Here is a 7,133-nt window from a genome sequence, read left to right as displayed (position 1 = left end):
TCCAGAATGGTTTTACCAGTCTGCAATCCCACCAACAATGGAGGAGTGTTCCTCTTTCTCCACATCCTCGCCAGCATCTGCTGTCACCTGAGTTTTTGATCTTAGCCAATCGCACTGGTGTGAGGTGAAATCTCAGGGTTGTTTTGATTTGCATTTCCCTTATGACTAAAGATGTTGAACATTTCTTTAGGTGTTTCTCAGCCATTCGGCATTCCTCAGCTGTGAATTCTTTGCTTAGCTCTGAACCCCATTTTTTCATAGGGTTGTTTGTTTCCCTGCGGTCTAACTTCTTGAGTTCTTTGTATATTTTGGATATAAGGCCTCTATCTGTTGTAGGATTGGTAAAGATCTTTTCCCAATCTGTTGGTTGCCGTTTTGTCCTAACCACAGTGTCCTTTGCCTTACAGAAGCTTTGCAGTTTTATGAGATCCCATTTGTCGATTCTTGATCTTAGAGCATAAGCCATTGGTGTTTTGTTCAGGAAATTTTTTCCAGTGCCCATGTGTTCCAGATGCTTCCCTAGTTTTTCTTCTATTAGTTTGAGTGTGTCTGGTTTGATGTGGAGGTCCTTGATCCACTTGGACTTAAGCTTTGTACAGGGTGATAAGCATGGATCGATCTGCATTCTTCTACATGTTGCCCTCCAGTTGAACCAGCACCATTTGCTGAAAATGCTATCTTTTTTCCATTGGATGGTTTTGGCTCCTTTGTCAAAAATCAAGTGACCATAGGTGTGTGGGTTCATTTCTGGGTCTTCAATTCTATTCCATTGGTCTATCTGTCTGTCTCTGTACCAATGCCATGCAGTTTTTATCACTATTGCTCTGTAATACTGCTTGAGTTCAGGGATAGTGATTCCCCCTGAAGTCCTTTTATTGTTGAGGATAGCTTTAGCTATCCTGGGTTTTTCGTTATTCCAGATGAATTTGCAAATTGTTCTGTCTAACTCTTTGAAGAATTGGATTGGTATTTTGATGGGGATTGCATTGAATCTGTAGATTGCTTTTGGTAAAATGGCCATTTTTACTATATTAATCCTGCCAATCCATGAGCATGGGAGATCTTTCCATCTTCTGAGGTCTTCTTCAATTTCTTTCCTCAGTGTCTTGAAGTTCTTATTGTACAGATCTTTTACTTGCTTGGTTAAAGTCACACCGAGGTACTTTATATTATTTGGGTCTATTATGAAGGGTGTCGTTTCCCTAATTTCTTTCTCGGCTTGTTTCTCTTTTGTATAGAGGAAGGCAACTGATTTATTTGAGTTAATTTTATACCCAGCCACTTTGCTGAAGTTGTTTATCAGCTTTAGTAGTTCTCTGGTGGAACTTTTGGGATCACTTAAACATACTATCATGTCATCTGCAAATAGTGATATTTTGACCTCTTCTTTTCCGATCTGTATCCCTTTGATCTCCTTTTGTTGTCTGATTGCTCTGGCTAGAACTTCAAGAACTATATTGAAAAAGTAGGGAGAGAGTGGGCAGCCTTATCTAGTCCCTGATTTTAGTGGGATTGCTTCAAGTTTCTCTCCATTTAGTTTAATGTTAGCAACTGGTTTGCTCTATATGGCTTTTACTATGTTTAGGTATGGGCCTTGAATTCCTATTCTTTCCAGGACTTTTATCATGAAGGGGTGTTGAATTTTGTCAAATGCTTTCTCAGCATCTAATGAAATGATCATGTGGTTCTGTTCTTTCAGTTTGTTTATATAATGGATCACGTTGATGGTTTTCCGTATATTAAACCATCCCTGCATGCCTGGGATGAAGCCTACTTGATCATGGTGGATGATTGTTTTGATGTGCTCTTGAATTCGGTTTGCCAGAATTTTATTGAGTATTTTTGCGTCGATATTCATAAGGGAAATTGGTCTGAAGTTCTCTTTCTTTGTTGTGTCTTTGTGTGGTTTAGGTATAAGAGTAATTGTGGCTTCGTAGAAGGAATTCGGTAGTGCTCCATCTGTTTCAATTTTGTGGAATAGTTTGGATAATATTGGTATGAGGTCTTCTATGAAGGTCTGATAGAATTCTGCACTAAACCCGTCTGGACCTGGACTCTTTTTGGTTGGGAGACCTTTAATGACTGCTTCTATTTCCTTAGGAGTTATGGGGTTGTTTAACTGGTTTATCTGTTCCTGATTTAACTTCGATACCTGGTGTCAGTCTAGGAAATTGTCCATTTCCTGAAGATTTTCAAATTTTGTTGAATATAGGTTTTTATAGTAAGATCTGATGATTTTTTGAATTTCCTCTGAATCTGTAGTTATGTCTCCCTTTTCATTTCTGATTTTGTTAATTTGGACGCACTCTCTGTGTCCTCTCGTTAGTCTGGCTAAGGGTTTATCTATCTTGTTGATTTTCTCAAAGAACCAACTTTTGGTTCTGTTGATTCTTTCTATGGTCCTTTTTGTTTCTACTTGGTTGATTTCAGCTCTGAGTTTGATTATTTCCTGCCTTCTGCTCCTCCTGGGTGTATTTGCTTCTTTTTGTTCTAGAGCTTTTAGGTGTGCTGTCAAGCTGCTGACATATGCTCTTTCCTGTTTCTTTCTGCAGGCACTCAGCGCTATGAGTTTTCCTGTTAGCACAGCTTTCATTGTGTCCCATAAGTTTGAGTATGTTGTATCTTCATTTTCATTAAATTCTAAAAAGTTTTTAATTTCTTTCTTTATTTCTTCCTTGACCAGTTTATCATTGAGTAGAGCATTGTTCAATTTCCACGTATATGTGGGCATTCTTCCCTTATTGTTATTGAAGACCAGTTTTAGGCCGTGGTGGTCCGATAGCACGCATGGGATTATTTCTATCTTTCTGTACCTGTTGATGCCCGTTTTTTGACCAAGTATATGGTCAATTTTGGAGAAAGTACCATGAGGAGCTGAGAAGAAGGTATATCCTTTTGCTTTAGGATAGAATGTTCTATAAATATCCGTTAAGTCCATTTGTCTCATGACTTCTCTTCGTCTGTCTACATCTCTGTTCAATTTCTGTTTCCATGATCTGTCCATTGATGAGAGTGGGGTGTTGAAATCTCCCACTATTATTGTGTGAGGTGCAATGTGTGTTTTGAGCTTTAGTAAGGTTTCTTTTACGTATGTAGGTGCCCTTGTATTTGGGGCATAGATATTTAGGATTGAGAGTTCATCTTGGTGGATTTTTCCTTTGCTGAATATGAAGTGTCCTTCCTTATCTTTTTTGATGACTTTTAGTTGGAAATTGATTTTATTTGATATTAGAATGGCTACTCCAGCTTGCTTCTTCTGACCATTTGCTTGGAAAGTTGTTTTCCAGCCTTTCACTCTGAGGTAGTGTCTGTCTTTGTCTCTGAGGTGTGTTTCCTGTAGGCAGCAGAATGCAGGGTCCTCGTTGCGTATCCAGTTTGTTAATCTATGTCTTTTTATTGGGGAGTTGAGGCCATTGATATTGAGAGATATTAAGGAATAGTGATTATTGTTTGCCTTTATATTCATATTTGGATGTGAGGTTATGTTTGTGTGCTTTCATTCTCTTTGTTTTGTTGCCAAGACGATTAGTTTCTTGCTTCTTCTAGGGTATAGCTTGCCTCCTTATGTTGGGCTTTACCATTTATTATCCTTTGTAGTGCTGGATTTGTAGAAAGATATTGTGTAAATTTGGTTTTGTCATGGAATATCTTGGTTTCTCCAACTATGTTAATTGAGAGTTTTTCAGGATACAGTAACCTGGGCTGGCATTTGTGTTCTCTTAGGGTCTGTATGACATCAGTCCAGGATCTTCTGGCCTTCATAGTTTCTGGCGAGAAATCTGGTGTGATTCTGATAGGTCTCCCTTTATATGTTACTTGACCTTTTTCCCTTACTGCTTTTAATATTCTTTATTTTGTGCGTTTGGTGTTTTGACAATTATGTGACGGGAGGTGTTTCTTTTCTGGTCCAATCTATTTGGAGTTCTGTAGGCTTCTTTTATGTCTATGGGTATCTCTTTTTGTAGATTAGGGAAGTTTTCTTCTATGATTTTGTTGAAGATATTTACTGGTCCTTTTAGCTGGGAGTCTTCACTCTCTTCTATACCTATTATCCTTAGGTTTGATCTTCTCATTGAGTCCTGGATTTCCTGTATGTTTTGGACCAGTAGCTTTTTCCGCTTTACATTATCTTTGACAGTTGAGTCAATGATTTCTATGGAATTTTCTGCTCCTGAGATTCTCTCTTCCATCTCTTGTGTTCTGTTGGTGAAGCTTGTATCTACAGCTCCTTGTCTCTTCTTTTGGTTTTCTATATCCAGGGTTGTTTCCATGTGTTCTTTCTTGATTGCTTCTATTTCCATTTTTAATTCCTTCAACTGTTTGATTGTGTTTTCCTGGAATTCTTTCAGGGATTTTTGCGATTCCTCTCTGTAGGCTTCTACTAGTTTATTAATGTTTTCCTGTGTTTCTCTAAGGGAGTTCTTCACGTCTTTCTTGAAGTCCTCCAGCATCATGATCAATTATGATTTTGAAATTAGATCTTACTTTTCTGGTGTGTTTGGATATTCTGTGTTTGGTTTGGTGGGAGAATTGGGCTCTGATGATGCCATGTAGTCTTGGTTTCTGTTGCTTGGGTTCCTGCGCTTGCCTCTCGCCATCAGATTATCTCTAGTGTTACTTTGTTCTGCTATTTCTGACAGTGGCTATACTGTCCTATAAGCCTGTGTGTCAGGAGTGCTGTAGACCTGTTTTCCTGTTTTCTTTCAGCCAGTTATGGGGACAGAGTGTTCTGCTTTCAGGCGTTTAATTTTTCCTCTCTACAGGTCTTCAGCTGTTCCTGTGGGCCTGTGTCTTGAGTTCACCAGGCAGGTCACTTGCAGCAGAAAAGTTCATCTTACCTGTGGTTCCGATGCTCCAGTTCGCTCGTGGGGTGCTGCCTACGAGCTCTCCGAGGCAGCAGCAACCAGGAAGATCTGCGCCGCCCTTTCTGGGAGCTTCCATGCACCAGGGTTCCAGATGGTGTTTGGTGTTTTCCTCTGGCGTCAGAGATGTGTGGAGAGTGCAGTCTCTTCTGGTTTCCCAGGCTTGTCTGCCTCTCTGAAGGTTTAGCTCTCCCTCCCATGGGATTTGGGTGCAGAGAACTGTTTATCCGGTAGGTCTCTTCAGGTTCTGGCGGTGTCTCAGATGCTGCGGACCTGCTGCTCCTGGGCCCTCCTCTACGGGAACCCAGAGGCCGTATACAGTTTCCTCTTGGGCCAGGGTTGTGAGCAGAGGTGGGCAGTGTTGGTGGTCTCTTCTGCTCTGCAGCCTCAGGAGTGCCCACCTGACCAGGCGGTTGGGTCTCTCTCTCCCACGGGGTTTGGGAGCAGAGAGCTGCTGCGGGCAGGGATCCGTGGGTTTCGGACGCCTGCTAACCCGGAAGTGCCCGGTCCTAGAGGAATTTTGCCTCTGTGTGTCCAGAGTTCACCAGGCAGGTCGCTTGCAGCAGAAAAGTTGGTCTTTTTTTTTTTTTTTTGGAATGGTCTGTATTATTTATTTTAATCACTGATCAAATATTCCAAAACTTCAGATGAAGATTCCCCATTTCTTTTTTTTATATATATATATTTTTTTTATTAACTTGAGTATTTCTTATATACATTTCAAGTGTTATTCCCTTTCCCGGTATCCGGGCAAACATCCCCCTCCCCCCTCCCCTTCCTTATGGGGGTTCCCCTACCAAACCTCCCCCCATTGCCGCCCTCCCCCCACCAGTCTAGTTCACTGGGGGTTCAGTCTTAGCAGGACCCAGGGCTTCCCCTTCCACTGGTGCTCTTACTAGGATATGCATTGCTACCTATGAGGTCAGAGTCCAGGGTCAGTCCATGTATAGTCTTTGGGTAGGGGCTTAGTCCCTGGAAGCTCTGGTTGCTTGGCATTGTTGTACATATGGAGTCTCGAGCCCCTTCAAGCTCTTCCAGTTCTTTCTCTGATTCCTTCAACGGGGGTCCTATTCTCAGTTTAGTGGTTTGCTGCTGGCATTCGCCTCTGTATTTGTTGTATTCTGGCTGTGTCTCTTAGGAGCGATCTACATCCGGCTCCTGTCGGTCTGCACTTCTTTGCTTCATCCATTTTGTCTAATTGGGTGGCTATATATGTATGGGCCACATGTGGGGCAGACTCTGAATGGGTGTTCCTTCAGTCTCTGTTTTAATCTTTGCCTCTCTCTTCCCTGCCAAGGGTATTCTTGTTCCTCTTTTAAAGAAGGAGTGAAGTGTTCACATTTTGATCATCCGTCTTGAGTTTCATTTGTTCTAGGGATCTAGGGTAATTCAAGCATTTGGGCTAATAGCCACTTATCAATGAGTGCATACCATGTATGTCTTTCTGTGATTGGGTTAGCTCACTCAGGATGATGTTTTCCAGTTCCAACCATTTGCCTACAAATTTCATAAAGTCGTTGTTTTTGATAGCTGAGTAATATTCCATTGTGTAGATGTACCACATTTTCTGTATCCATTCCTCTGTTGAAGGGCATCTGGGTTCTTTCCATGTTCTGGCTATTATAAATAAGGCTGCAATGAACATAGTGGAGCACATGTCTTTTTTATATGTTGGGGCATCTTTTGGGTATATGCCCAAGAGAGGTATAGCTGGATCCTCAGGCAGTTCAATGTCCAATTTTCTGAGGATTCTCCAGACTGATTTCCAGAATGGTTGTACCAGTCTGCAATCCCACCAACAATGGAGGAGTGTTCCTCTTCCTCCACATCCTCGCCAGCATCTGTTGTCCCCTGAGTTTTTGATCTTAGCCATTCTCACTGGTGTGAGGTGAAATCTCAGGGTTGTTTTGATTTGCATTTCCCTTATGACTAAAGATTTTGAACATTTCTTTAGGTGTTTCTAGCCATTCGGCATTCCTCAGCTGTGAATTCTTTGTTTAGCTCTGAACCCCATTTTTTAATAGGGTTATTTGTTTCCCTGCGGTCTAACTTCTTGAGTTCTTTGTATATTTTGGATATAAGGCCTCTATCTGTTGTAGGATTGGTAAAGATCTTTTCCCAATCTGTTGGTTGCCGTTTTGTCCTAACCACCATGTCCTTTGCCTTACAGAAGCTTTGCAGTTTTACGAGATCCCATTTGTCGATTCTTGATCTTAGAACGTAAGCCATTGGTGTTTTGTTCAGGAAATTTTTTCCAGTGCCCATGTGTTC

This window comes from Rattus norvegicus, chromosome 10 (assembly GCF_036323735.1).
Source record: "Rattus norvegicus strain BN/NHsdMcwi chromosome 10, GRCr8, whole genome shotgun sequence".
Classification (NCBI taxonomy): domain Eukaryota; kingdom Metazoa; phylum Chordata; class Mammalia; order Rodentia; family Muridae; genus Rattus; species Rattus norvegicus.
Note: the sequence above shows the minus strand (reverse complement) of the source record.